The following is a 14,337-nucleotide window of genomic DNA, read 5'->3' as shown; positions in this document are numbered from 1 at the left end:
AACAGTTAATACATATAACTGATAAAATTGCTGCAGAACACGCACATAAAATGCTTTAGTGAGTAAGAGTGAGGTGGTGGGTGCATGATGCTAGTGGGTATTTAATAAGGGGCTAAGACCCCACAATTATGCACCTTACAATAATGGCGTCACAACATTTGGTGCAGGTGTTAAATTATATACACATAGATCGTGGCCGGTTAAAGATAAACAGGGATTTTTTTACAATTAAATAAATATGTATGTAAATATATATATACCGTATTGGCCCGAATATAGGCCGCACTTTTTTCCCCCACTTTAAGTCTTTAAAGTGGGGGTGCGGCCTATATTCGGGGTCTAGCGCCCGACACACGGGACATGCAGTCCCGGGCGCCGGGCAGGCAGCGGGGTTAGGATACAGATCCCCCGCAGCGGTGCAGGGGACCTGCATCCTACTGTCTGATACGCTCAGACAGCCTCCCCTGCCAGCACTTCTCACGGAGGGGGTGCCGGCACGGGAGGTTGTCTAAGCGTCCGCACGATACATTTTACACCCTGCCCCCCCGACTTACCAGAGAAGACTCCCGGGTGTCTTGCGGGGCTGGCATGTTTTTTTGGTGCTATTTTTAAAGAAAAAAACTTTTTCTTTAAAAAAGCACCAAACTTTTAGGGTGCGGCCTATATACGGGGGCGGCCTATATCCGAGCCAGTACGGTATATATATATATATATGTATTTTTTTTTGTTTGTTTCTCAAAATAAGGGACAGATACAGGCTTTTTACCAATTAAATAAAACATTTTCACTATATTAACGAAATCAGTTTGTATATTTTGATTTGCTGTATTCTCGGAAACACCATCTTCATTTATTTTAATTGCAATATTGTCTCAGTCTCTAGTTAATCTCAGTAGTGTTTCTCCTAACTATATGTTGATAACAGCCTTTTCACATAATTAGTGTATTCTCTATAACCCTCTGTTAATTTCATTTTCTGCCACTGATCTACTCGAGGTTTCAGTAAATTGAAAGGTACCCGAAATGAACCTTATCCACTTTTAATCTTGTACTTGTGGAAGGTCGTGGAAAGGAGAGATATCTATTATTTATATCCTGATGAGATAAAAGCAGATGAATCAAATCAACATTTGTCTAGGGGTAATATTATATTGCATTTATTTATATATCCCACAGTGCTGTTGCCATAGGGAACAGTAAAATACTATTTAAAATGCCAGTAACATTAGCACATGTTAAGACATAATGGTACAGAAGCTTACAATCCATGGTATTTGAGGGTGAAATGAGACTTTGGGAGAGGACTGTTTGGCTGAGGATGACTTGATGGTAGTGAAGACGATATGGAGAACTTTGTGTTGAGAGTTTGCAGGTAGGGATGGCTTATTTATGATACAGGTTGAGGGTATTAGAAAGGTAGGTTGTATGCTTTTCTTAAAAGGTGGTATTTTAGTGAGCATTTATAATATATTCAATGAAATAAATCTAGGCTATGGTTTCCACTGATATTCAGGCCCAGACTGGCCATAAGGCAAATCGACCAAATGCAAATATGAAGCTTGTGAATTGAGGAATGGTTTTGTGCTTATAAAAATATCATAAATCTATACCAGTACAAAACAACCTTTAGGAAACATTTTCCATTCTCTAATGATTACTCTAGAGTTATTCCATACATGTCCCCCCATATATTTACAATGATATGTTCTATAGTATTTTTGTCAAAATACTAGATGATATGCTCGCAAGAGCGAGGCCCTCTTCTCATTTTGTACCAGTTTGTTGTTGTTTGTGATTTTACATTTATCCTACCAACTTTGCTGGCCCTATATAAATAAATGTAATGGATAATGAAACACAGATGGGAAACGTGTCAGAGAAGCAAGGTATTTTCAAACAAATCTAGTTAAACAATCACAAGGACATTTTTGGAGTAATTAAGGACAACACCTTTTTGTGGTGTGGCTAACCCAGAATAGACTTCTTGTCCTTGACAAAACAGAAGAAGCAATAGCTGCTCTCAATGCCAACGGTGATTAAGCTGTAGAATAAATCCTGGCCATCGAGGCCAAGCTTTACAGAAACTAGTCTGTTCACATTCCAGGCACCACATATCCCTTGTTATAGAATTAAATACAGCGATCTTAGGGCAGTATTTTGTTCTTCAATATATTGACTACAAACACTGTTTCGGTTGTTGAGATGCATGATTGAACTGTCTTTGCCATTTGCACTAAATGAATCGTATTATCCTTCCTTTCAATTTTTTTTTAAAAATACTGTGATAATTATCTTTACTTGAAAAATTATTTTCATTGAAATGACGAGAAACAAACTGCTATTTCATTATTTAGAATATGGTATAAGTTAAACATTTCCCTTCCTCAAAGATATCCCCGGAATGTTTCTAAGTGTGATATATTGGAATATATACGCATTCCTGCCTGAGCAGAACTCCTTCTGTGTCTTAAGTGATATGTAATTACAGGTGATTAATGACTTCTGGCATATGGTCACAACATTTTAGCGGCGATGTGAAATAGTTTGTCTGAGATCGCCAATTGCACAGTTGCTGTGTTGCTTGTTACGCCTGTTATTCAGCTAAAAACACATGGTCGCTTTGCTTGTGTTATTTCTACAGTTCATGATATGGCTCTTTGTTCACTTTGTCTTCAATGATGAAAAAACTGACAGAGCTGTCACAGTATTTAAAAGAGATATGAAGAATTGACCTGTTTCTCATATAAATTGCATTTAATTGATGGCTTCAAGTATTTGGCCTCTGGGTATTGCAGGAACAAGAAGAGAAACTGCAGGTTGTGGTCATGGAGACAATACTTTTTTGTTTGTAAAAAAAAAATCTCTACTCTTGACAGCATTTACTTAACATATTTTTTGTTACAAAATGTTAAAATATCAAATTATTGGTCTGTGTAAATAGTGTTTTGCTGATCGGTAAATTATCACACAGCTATGATTGATGTTCAAATATTCTGTGTTTAAAGATGATATTCCCTTGGTATTAGCTATGGTCTGGTTTAATTTGTTTTCTTTTTTATTAAATCAGTAAATGTAATCATAACAGCCATAAGTTGTAGTTTCATTTCATTATATGTCATATTAATTGAGTTTGTTTTATGGACATCTCTGAAACTAACTTAAAATCGATAAAAATACCAAGTTATCGTTTCTATATAAGACACCTACCTTTTATTAATCATTTAGTGTTTTTATCTTCAGCATTTGAATTGAGGCCACGTGCTATAATTGTTTTTAGAAAAAAAAAACACCATACACACATGACTGATATGTTCTCTACAAAAATCTATATTAGAATTGTTATTGGATAATGGGATGTTCACGAAAGAGATGTGTCATAATACTTGTCATAAAAAGGTAACCATAATTAGCCAGTTATATACTATATCCAGGGCTCCGCTTCATTTTAGACCCATATCCCCTAGAAGGGGTATACAGATTTACAAAGGTCTAAGGGAAAAGATGTGTAGGAGTTGCATTTTAAGATGAAAAAGTACAGCTGGAGAAGTTATTTTTAATCACAATCTCAGTTTGGTAGGACACACATCTATTATATCCATGGGTGGGCTGGAATTTTTTGTTCCTGAGGAGGACAACTAACTGGCCTGCTGCTCACTCCATTCTATAGCAACATCCCACCCCATTTTGTCAGCTTACCTTTGGTGCCACATTTTGTGGTACCACGCTACTACTATGACCGTTTATCATTATGTTTCGCTGAGGGCCTGTCTTCTAGAGCACAGATGGGGAAGTTATTCATAACCTCAGTCTTCACAAGTTTTCATGAGTCAGAAGGTCCCTATGAGTGAGACTGAGACATTTCATTGTTCACCACAAGGTAGTATTATAAGGAGTCAGTGTGTTTGTCTAGTAGATACACACAAGAGAACACATACTCATGGCAAATATGTAGCTGTTGTAACATAAAATGATGGGAGTTCCCCATTAAGCTTTAATCAGTAGTGAGACAGTATAAAGGCCTTATTGTTTTTCTAGAAAATAGCCTTGCATGTTCAATGATACTGTGAAAGGAGACCCTGGCATCTCCTGTATCCATTCATCGTTTAACAATGCTTTGTAATTCATTAGATCTTAGTTTGTCTGTGTTTTATAGTTAAGAAGGACTTGGCTCTGTAGTCATTTTGTTGTAGACTTCCATCCCACAGGCTATGTCAATAGTTAGAAGGTGTAGTTCTTCTGAGACAAAACATTAGTTGAGCTGTCTTACATATTAAAAAAAATAAGTTTGGTAGATATATCATTGTATTCTTTCCTCTGAAGGGTTTATTACCTAAAAGCAACGCTGAAACTTTTAAGAAGCCTTTTCAGTTTCTATGGCAATAACCTATCAGTTCCTGCTGATGACATGACAAGTGTTTCTAGCAAAAACATATAAATAAGCAACATTTGACATAATTAACAAATATTTCTGGGAAAGATTATGAAATTCTACTGGACGGAGAATGAGGTTTCTAATGATTCATTTAATTATCAATCTGTTAAATTCAGTAGATTAAAAGCTTCTTGAGAATAACTCCTATAAGTAAAATACAGACTTAGGTGGTTTGTAGATAAAGACCAGGGTTTGAAACTCATTTCAAAATTTATGTCACTAGAACATAGTAATAATGCTTCCGATTTGTGCTAGTCTATTAAGAAATAGGAAATAGATCTGGGTAAATCCTTCTCAATGGATGTGTGGTATAGAAGTTGGGCTAACATCCACTGTATATATCTCCAAGAAATGTTTTTGAAGCTTGTCCATAGCTGGTTTATGGTCCCAAATCATATTAATACATTTCATTCTTTTATGCCTACAAATGTTGGAGATTCCTTAGCTCGGTGGGTACGATATACTAAATCTGGTGGGATTATTAAATAAAATGCTGCAAATTTAATTAAATCTGTATTTAAACAAGAGATTAAATTTAGTCCACAACAGTTTCTCTTTTGCTTAGTTTTTCTATTGAGCCATAAGTTGAATCTGTCCCTATGTATCCAAATCTTGGCAGCCATAAAAAGATGCCTGGCAAGATACCTGAGAAAACTTGATATTCCTAACTGGCAAGAGATTGTTGAGCAAATTAAGTATCAATGTGATATGGAACGATATTATTATACAAGATACTCGAATACTGATAACAATGTTTACACAACCTCTGCCTCTTTTTCCCTTTGCTTGAGATCCATAAATTAACCCACAAATAAAAATGTAATTTTCCCAACTACTGCCAAATACAGTAGACTTCCCACCTCCCTTAAGAACAAAAAAAAACCAAATCTTTAGACTAAACAACGTGTAATGGCTTAGCTCTGTATTGGATGTAGACTAGTATATTCATATTCTGAAAACTGCTCACTTTAAAACCTGCACATTGCGGCCACCATTATTCTGGTGACAAAATGTGTATAACAAGGTAGGGATGGATAACATTTCCTTGTGGGAAAAAAGAAACCTGCTAAAAGCAGTAAATGAGCCCAAAAACCTAAATTTGACCTTTTGCTGAATTAAGTACGTGTAGTTAAAAAAAATTGCAAAAACAGGAATGTATGGTTTCTTTAATATTTTTTTATATTTTGATTTGTTGCATTTTCCTGCCTTATTATAAAGGGATGCTGCGGACAGCAATTTAGTGGCAGTGTGAAACTCCCCAACAATATTCTAAATGTTGTAATTATGCTGTTGTCAACAGTTATTCAAAATGAAACACTAAGAGAAAAGTTATATGGAAATCTGCTGTGAAGTACAGTAAAGAAATGAAAATACCCACAAACCTATAATAGTTTTTGCCCACAACTAGAACAGGGTTGGACTGGCCATCTGGCACCAGGCAAAGCCAGCGGACCAAGGGCTGACAGTAAGGCACGCTTACACTTATAGTCCTTAAGAACACGACTGCTGACTTGGATACATAGAAACCCATGGTGGAAGATTATAAAAGTCCTAAAGTGCTAGGGATGCTTTTCTTCCATGTTTAGCCCTTGCATTAAAATCATTGTAGCACTGAATGAAGCATTAACATTAAATATTTCTTAAGTATATCCTATGTAACGATCATCTAACCAACCCATTAACAATACAATTAAGCAGCAAATTTGTCTTATTTTTTCCCTCGAATCCTATATGCCAATGCATGTGAATTAAATTATTACAGGTTATTATAAATAAAATGGTGAATTTCTTCCTTCGCTGTGGCATCCTTTTAAGAATGTAAATGGTTAAGGCAAAACATAGCCAGTAATCACACAAAGAAAATGGATTTCTTTTTCCAAAACAACATCTAAACTAACAATAAAAACATAAAATTGAAATAAACAAAATAATCATATTAACTAATTTAAATTAGAAGCATGTTTCAGTGGTAGTACTAGCTGCTTCAAACAAAGAACAATATTGTTGTAGATGTCCCAAATGTAAGCATTATCATAATGAGGTGCTGTTGCAATGCTAATTAGGAGAATGTTTTGAATGTTTTTCAAAAGGAACTCTGTTCTCAGTTTCTCCTTTTTTTTGTTCATATATGAACTAGCAGAGTGTTTTTTTCAAGCTGCAAAGACCCCTGGTCACACTAAGCTTTAAGCATAACCAATGCACTTGTACACAGGTGAATGCACTTAATTTGCTTGTGAATAGACTGATGTGGTTGCCTAGATACCTAGTCTGACTAAGGGCCTTGAAGAGAGGTTTGAAATCACTGCACAAATTGGGACTAGCCATGAAAGAAAGTAAAGATTCATGGCAGATTGAACAGAGTGCGGATATTTCATTGAAAAGCATTTCAATGATAATTACTATAGCTCTCTCTACATTGTTCCCTAACAGTATTCAAATAAACATAGTTGATCTATAGAGCCATGAGACCATGCATTCTCCTCCTCTCCCACATGTTTTTTGCTTCACAAATGATCTAAAGTAGAAACATATATATATATATATATATATATATATATATATATATATATATATATATATATATATATATGTTTCATCTTTTACCATTATAACACATCTGCAATAGTATAGAATAGAGGGATATATATATATAATAAAATTATGATAAGCACTTGTTAATTAATTTATTGTATTGTGTCACCACTTTATTGTACTGCAATCTACTCAGGAGAATAGCAATTTTACAGAGAGTTGTATATAAGTTGGATTTAAAAATCTGTTAGAAATATAAGCGAAAAAGCCCTAAATATGTTATAACTGCAAACTTAGTCATTTTTGTCCAGGACAAAAATTTGAAATGTAATCCTCCAATCAAGGGAGAGGATGTCACCAAAAGCACCAACATATTACCTTGAGTTTAAGTTAGGGCAAAATAACGACACTTTCTGTGATATCTTCTCCCTCAATTGGAGAATCGAGGAGCAGACATCAACGGACTCTCTGCCATATTGCCCTGAGATCAAGTTAGTGGTCAAGAAATGGTCTGCAGAGAAGAAAGGTAAACATTTAGTGAGCGTGAGAGAGACAGAGTGAAGGAGAATGAGAGTGTGAGTGAAAGGGCCCATGTATTTCAGAAGAAAATTCTGAGCTTTTTGCTTTGTTTTCGTCCGATAGGTAAGACTGTTTTAATTTTCAATGTCTGTATCCGTCATCTACTTCTATTTTTGTGAAAACAAATGTGGCAAATGAAGAAAAAAACTATTCTGGTCTGTTTGTGAATTGGACATGCATTGCACAGATCAGCCACTTGATTTAGTGAGTAAGGAAATTGTACTGCCCATTTTTCATATTCTGTTCATGACATGAATTATAAGTCACATAACTAAATTAGTTGAGCAGTAAACTGAACCATAAATATACTATTTGTCTGTTTAATGTTCTCTTTATTAAAACAAAGATTATAAGGTTCATGTTGTAACCTAATTGTCAAAATATTTATTGTATTGAAAGGCACAGGTATTTCAGTGAAAGAAAATGGTATAAATAATCATCTGGGAAAGGTTAAGTTTTATTCTATTTTTATTATTGGTTCTAGCAAACTGAAGAGCGATGGTGGGGTTCTAATGCATATTGGATCTGGATTTTATGTTTTCTCTAACCCTATGAGTAGAGAGGGAAACTGCATTATAATATATTAGAACATGATGAGGAGATTAAGCCAGTGGGAAATAAAAAATGTTTACCAAAATTTAATTTAGAATTCAACCATTACGGCTCTTATGACATTAACTACAGTTGTCTTGTTTTTCTTCCCTTCTACAATTAGGTATTTATGCACTAAACCTTGAGTTTTAATGTTTCATATAAATGACTTAACTATCTCATATGAAGGGCTGACCTATTCTTATTTATTGATTTATATGGCGCCATTATATTCTGCAGGGCTGTTCAATGGCTAAACAGGACATAGCAAGTAATAGCACATAGCAATTTGGAAAGGAAAGGTAAGAAGGGCACTGATCAAATGAGCTTACAATCTATGGGGAGTGGTGATTTCTCCTGTTGAAAGAACTGAGTCGGTCTTGGGTAATCTTTAGCAATACCTAAAATGTTACAGGCAGTGATAAACATATGGGAAAATCTTACTATGTTTTCACATTTTTGTGTTTAAAAAATATTTTGCTGCCGCTTGCTCTCAACGCTTGCTGTAAATTATATTTCTCAAACTGCTTTGCTTTCAAGAGTAAAAATATCATACTGTTGTAAGTGCTACCTACTTACTTACTTACTCCCATTTTTATCCTGAATAACATTTTCTTTAGCATTTGTTGAAATGTGCTCTTACCCATGTGATATTCCTCATTCCATTACAGTTATTTACAGAGGACTAGCCGATTCTGCCACACTACTATAATAACGAGGGAAATTATCAATAACATTTCAACTGACAATATACTTATAATAACATGAACACATTAAGACATGCTGGCACAGAAGGAGAAGGAGGTCTTGTTCTTGCTAGATCCCAGTGCAATGCTAGTACTGAACACACTCAAAGGCAATGAACCCAGTAGACATGCCCCATTTAGTTCAATTGAGGAATGATCCTTTTATAGCAATTCTTTGCAACCAGTAATTAAAGTTCAAAAAAGTCTCCCATATATCATTTGAATTGTGCATTAAACCATCTGTGGTTCTACACAAAGTGTGTATGCAGATTCCAGGTACAGTTTTCCAAATCATACTGTTCTAAATGTGCCATCGTTTTTCATCCATCGGAAACAAGTACATATCTCTGACACAATGGGTTTAGAGACTGAGCTATCACAAGCAAGTGAATAGCAATCCTCCCAATGAAACAACATTTAAAAATCGGTTAAAATAGATAGTTAAATCTTTTAGCTCAGTTAATGAACCTAAGTAAATATATGTCTATTTTATATCACTTTCCTATTGCAATCTATAGTATGCGAGCATTACTATTAATTGATTGTGATATATTGATCTCTAACAATGAATCCAGCCCAGAATGTTTCTCTTTAGCTAGGAACAATGATCTGCCTATCATCTAACCCATGGGATTTACATTTAAGCGCCAATTTGGTACATGGATATGTTGATGTTCAAAAATTCCCAGGAAATTGTTGAAATCTCAACATATGTTGTCCCAAATTCAACTACAGAAATGTCTTATGATGTCGTAACATTACATGGAGTCCATTTTTAACTGTTGATTAATTCTAAAGTTAGATTTTGTACCAAACCCAGTGTAATATACGGGCTTAAAAAATAACTTTTTGCTAACGGAGAAGCTTTTGGTTGAGTTTCACCATAATGCTCTATGAAAGCTTTCCTTAGCACAATTTGTGGTGTCCTTTAATAGAGGTCATCAGAACAAGATGCACCAATAATGGGCAAAAAAGATCCAATATTTCAGCTATGCCAAGAAGAAGATTCAATATAGAAGTTAAATATGGTTATGTTGCATTGTAACTTATGGTAAGATTGTTACAACTTTGACAATGCCCTTTGTGTGTGCTGTCTTAGTATCGAGTACATTATGGCTCCTTTTATACTGAACAGCTGCACGATGTTCATATATCGGCACAAAGAAACTGCGTTTTGCCTGTGTATAACAAAGTGATGTATCATATTAAATATAGCGGAAGAAAGTGAAAGGACTTTGGGGGCTGTCATTTAAACAGTGATACATTTTATAATACTTTTAATGTACCAGAGTTTGACTGACATCGCAATTTACAAGGGGATTTGAAGTACAGTATTCCTACATTAAGTGTGTTACAGAAACAATTTTTTACTTTAAGCTGCCAAAAAAACAAAACTGCTTGACATTTATAAATTGCCTTGAGACTTGCATAACTGTTTGCAATTCATTTCAGATTTGCCTCTGCTATTTATGAATTGTTCAGCAATTTCAAGTGTTACATAAATAGGAGCTACACGTAAGAGGAAATTAATTACGTTTTTTAAAAAATATATATTATTAGCAGCAGAGCAGAAACAATATGGTCAGCACAGTATCACTCCTTTTTATTAATATATATATATATATTGTGACAAACCCTATAGCATGAGGGCCATACATGTCACTTTTAGGGGTCCTAAGCACAGTCCTCTAGGGCAATCAGAGTCAGGAACAATAGTTTGAAGCAAAACAGTGCTTTATTTTTAACTGCTCAAACCCCAAAAACCAAATCATAAAAAGAAAACCTAGCTCCCAATTGGAGCCCTCTCTAACTTAACTATGCTGGTCCACACTGACCAGCCTATTCACCCACTACCTCAACCTCCCAGCCAGACCCAGCTAAGCCAGGCTCTGGAAAACCTCCCCCAGACAGTACACAAAAAAGTCCAGGCAGGTGATGCCTCACTTGGCTCAGGGATGATCTTGTTCAGGGCCTCTCCTTGCCCTGGGAGCACAGGGAACTTCCTCTTCCCCCAACAGTCTTCCTGAGTATCAGGCTCCAGGGGTTTTTAATGTCCAGCACCTGTGCCTGATGTCAGCCTCATAGAAATCCCAGACCAGATCCTGTGGACTTCTTGCCTCATGGAAAACCCGGCATGGAGTTTCCACAAAATGGGGAAATGGAGCATTGGCCCACCCTGCTCTCCAATTGCTCCACCCCAGGGACCCATACGTATACTCTGCATAGCAGCTGTACCCAGATGCCATGCTAATCATCTCCCTGGGGTTCACACGGTCACATATCCTCCCCACCAGCTCAGAACCATGGGGCTGAGCGACCATGGGACTAAGCAGCTCTGCTGATGACGTCCCTCTTAGGTTGGCATCAGGGGGCTTTCCTTTCCACACACCATAAATGTGGCCCGGTAGTGGACACTTCCTCCTTGTAGCCGTCTGCCCTTCTGGGTTTCTGCAGTGATCAGTGAATGGGTAACACTTTGCACAGCCACGTCTCTTCTCTGTACAAATGAAGACCATCGTAGCTTGCCCATGAAGAAGGTCTACCCTGTGTGGTCTACACGATACAGCCAAGCGCGCACCATCTTCAAGCTGTTTCCCCGTAGCTTGTTCACCATCACTCCATTTAACGCCAAGCCCATGTTTATGGCCATTTACCCTAGATGCATGTAGAGGATGGACCTTACTGTCATCTGTAGAAGGTTCCTCCTTTGAAGAATGGCTTCTGCTGGACCTGGGACCAGCTGCTCCCTGGAGTAGCTTACTGCCATGTTGATATTCTAGTTGGCCAGTACTCCTAGCACAATGCATGGACCCTCCTTCACTCAACCCATAAAGCTTACATTTAATGGCATTCTTAATCACAGTCTTTTCCTCCAGACATCTTGTATTGTAAGGTGGCTGCTCACCTGCTGCTTGTACAATATTGAACGTTTCAGATACAGGGTCCTCTTCCTCCTGGACCTTAATCTGTTGCTGCAGAGCTAGCTTGGCCTCCTTTTCTTCAGCTAGCTGTATACCCAGTTCATCTAACTGGAGTTGTAGTAGTACATGTTTTTCTAATGCAGTAACCCTTTGTTCCTCAAGGGTTGCTTTCACCTCTCTCAGCTCTAAGGTGGATATCTCCAGTTGATGCCTGAGGGATATATTCTCTTTCTGCAGTTTAAGTCCAACTTGTTGAAGCTTTTCATTGGACATGAGGGCTTTCTCCAGATTCCCTGACAATGTGTCTCTCTCGGTCTGGATATCAGCAAGCTGCCTCATTAATGTTTGCCTGTCGCGTTCTGTGTTACTCAGTATTGCTTCCAGGTTACGTTGGATCATATCACTCTCCCTTAAAGCTTGATCTCTGTTGTGAATAGCCAATCCTAAGTCCTCCTCTTTTAGAAGCATAGCTGCCTCCATTTGCTTTAGCTGAGCTTCTGCATCCTGTAGCTGATCCTTGCATGATTCCAGTTCTGCCTTTTTCTGGAAATACTTGTCTTTTAGTGCTATGTTGGCCTTATGAAGTTCAGTGTTCTCTTTACTGGCTTTAAACAAGGCCTGGATTTCATCTTGCAGTTCTTTTACGGTCTCCTGCAGCTTTACTTTTTCTAGACGCTCAACTGCAAGTGTTAAATTCACACTGCTATTCTCAGAAAGGAGCCTAAATACACGCTCCGCGTCCTCTTTACCTTTCTGGGACACCTCTGCGAGACGGTTTTCAGCCACCAGCTTTTGTTCCTGCAACTGTTGCATCTCTTGAAGTTTTGCTGATGTGTCAACATCATATTTTCCTCTATAAGCAGCCACTTCAGTTTGCAAAGCGAGATTCTCTCTCTCAAGCTGGCCAATAGTTCGGTGCAATTCCTCCTGTAATTGTGCTGCTTGGTTTTTAACCTTTATTAATTCATGTTCTTTTAGCAGACACTCATCAGTCAACTTTTTGGTCTTGCAGATCGGTTTCCCAACATACTCTGACTGCTCAATCACATACTGATTCAGCTCATCTCTGGGCATAGCTTCCACTTTCCTGAGCTTGGTAGTCCATGCCACATTGTTACCTTCACCACGACTCTGTTTGTCATAGGAAACATTTAGCTCTGTCAGTCTCTTAAATTCACAGTCCCTCTGTTTTATAGCATCATCAAACCTTTGTTTGTTGAAGACAAACTCTTTCTGTAATTTGTGTTTCTCCTCCTGAAGCTGAAGAAAAACCGGTGAAAGACTTTCTCTAGCTACTGTAAAGTCTATTTTGTCCCCATGTGCACATTTGGAAGACATAGGTAGCATTCCCACTTTATTTCCTGCAGCATTTAGTTGATCTGTTACTTCTTTCAGCTGCAAGTTCAAATCAGAGACTTCACCCTGGTGCAGCCACTTTAAGGATTCAATTTCCTCCTTTAACTCTTGAGCCTCAACACAGGACCCTGCACACTTTATATCTGCCTTTTGTGCCAGTTTCAGTGGTTCCACATATCCACTGCAGGTTGGCTGGCGAGTGAAACATGGAAAGGACATTTTATTTCTGCTTTGCTGTCCTTTTCCCATCTTGCATTAGACCAACAGTCAGTGCAATACACAAATCCCAGAGTCTTTAATCGCTCCCTCTGCAGTATGTAATCAAGTAATTACCAGCAGGTCTTAGCAACAAAATGCTTTTCTTTTGCAGGTTTCACAGATACACAATACTTTTATCCAGCAAATAGAAACTTCACATCCGGATCATCAAGGCCATCCTCCATAAGCATATGTATTTGAGCCAGCAATACACAAGGGCACATACCATGCAACAGTCTTTGCAGAGTTTCCACTCAATCCTCCGGGTTAAGCTGTAATCACTTCTGGCACATCCACTGCAGCTTGGTAGCTTCAGGCTGCACAACACTTGGGGTTCCTGGATCCAGTGTAGCACTCGTCACCAGCATCCACTCAGTTGTTCACTTGGTTCCTGCTTTCTGCCCACAGACCATAGCAGTGCTTTGCCCGCATTCTCCACCATATGTGACAAACCCTATAGCATGAGGGCCATACATGTCACTTTTAGGGGTCCTAAGCACAGTCCTCTAGGGCAATCAGAGTCAGGAACAATAGTTTGAAGCAAAACAGTGCTTTATTTTTAACTGCTCAAACCCCAAAAACCAAATCATAAAAAGAAAACCTAGCTCCCAATTGGAGCCCTCTCTAACTTAACTATGCTGGTCCACACTGACCAGCCTATTCACCCACTACCTCAACCTCCCAGCCAGACCCAGCTAAGCCAGGCTCTGGAAAACCTCCCCCAGACAGTACACAAAAAAGTCCAGGCAGGTGATGCCTCACTTGGCTCAGGGATGATCTTGTTCAGGGCCTCTCCTTGCCCTGGGAGCACAGGGAACTTCCTCTTCCCCCAACAGTCTTCCTGAGTATCAGGCTCCAGGGGTTTTTAATGTCCAGCACCTGTGCCTGATGTCAGCCTCATAGAAATCCCGGACCAGATCCT

At 37.9% G+C, this 14,337-nt stretch overlaps 1 long non-coding RNA gene across 1 annotated transcript; it reads right to left on the bottom strand.

Moving 5' to 3' along the window:
* Positions 1 to 10,596: 10,596 nt before the first annotated feature.
* LOC128475164 (uncharacterized) lies at positions 10,597 to 13,941 on the bottom strand. Its single transcript, XR_008346461.1, has 2 exons — positions 13,855 to 13,941; positions 10,597 to 10,684 (listed from the first exon to the last, which is right to left on the bottom strand). It is a non-coding gene; the product is annotated as an uncharacterized LOC128475164 (long non-coding RNA).
* Positions 13,942 to 14,337: the final 396 nt, after the last annotated feature.

This window comes from Spea bombifrons, chromosome 1 (genome assembly GCF_027358695.1).
Source record: "Spea bombifrons isolate aSpeBom1 chromosome 1, aSpeBom1.2.pri, whole genome shotgun sequence".
NCBI classification, from domain to species: Eukaryota; Metazoa; Chordata; class Amphibia; order Anura; family Pelobatidae; genus Spea; species Spea bombifrons.
The sequence above is the reverse complement of the archived record's forward strand: the minus strand, read 5'-3'. Positions and strand labels throughout refer to the sequence as shown.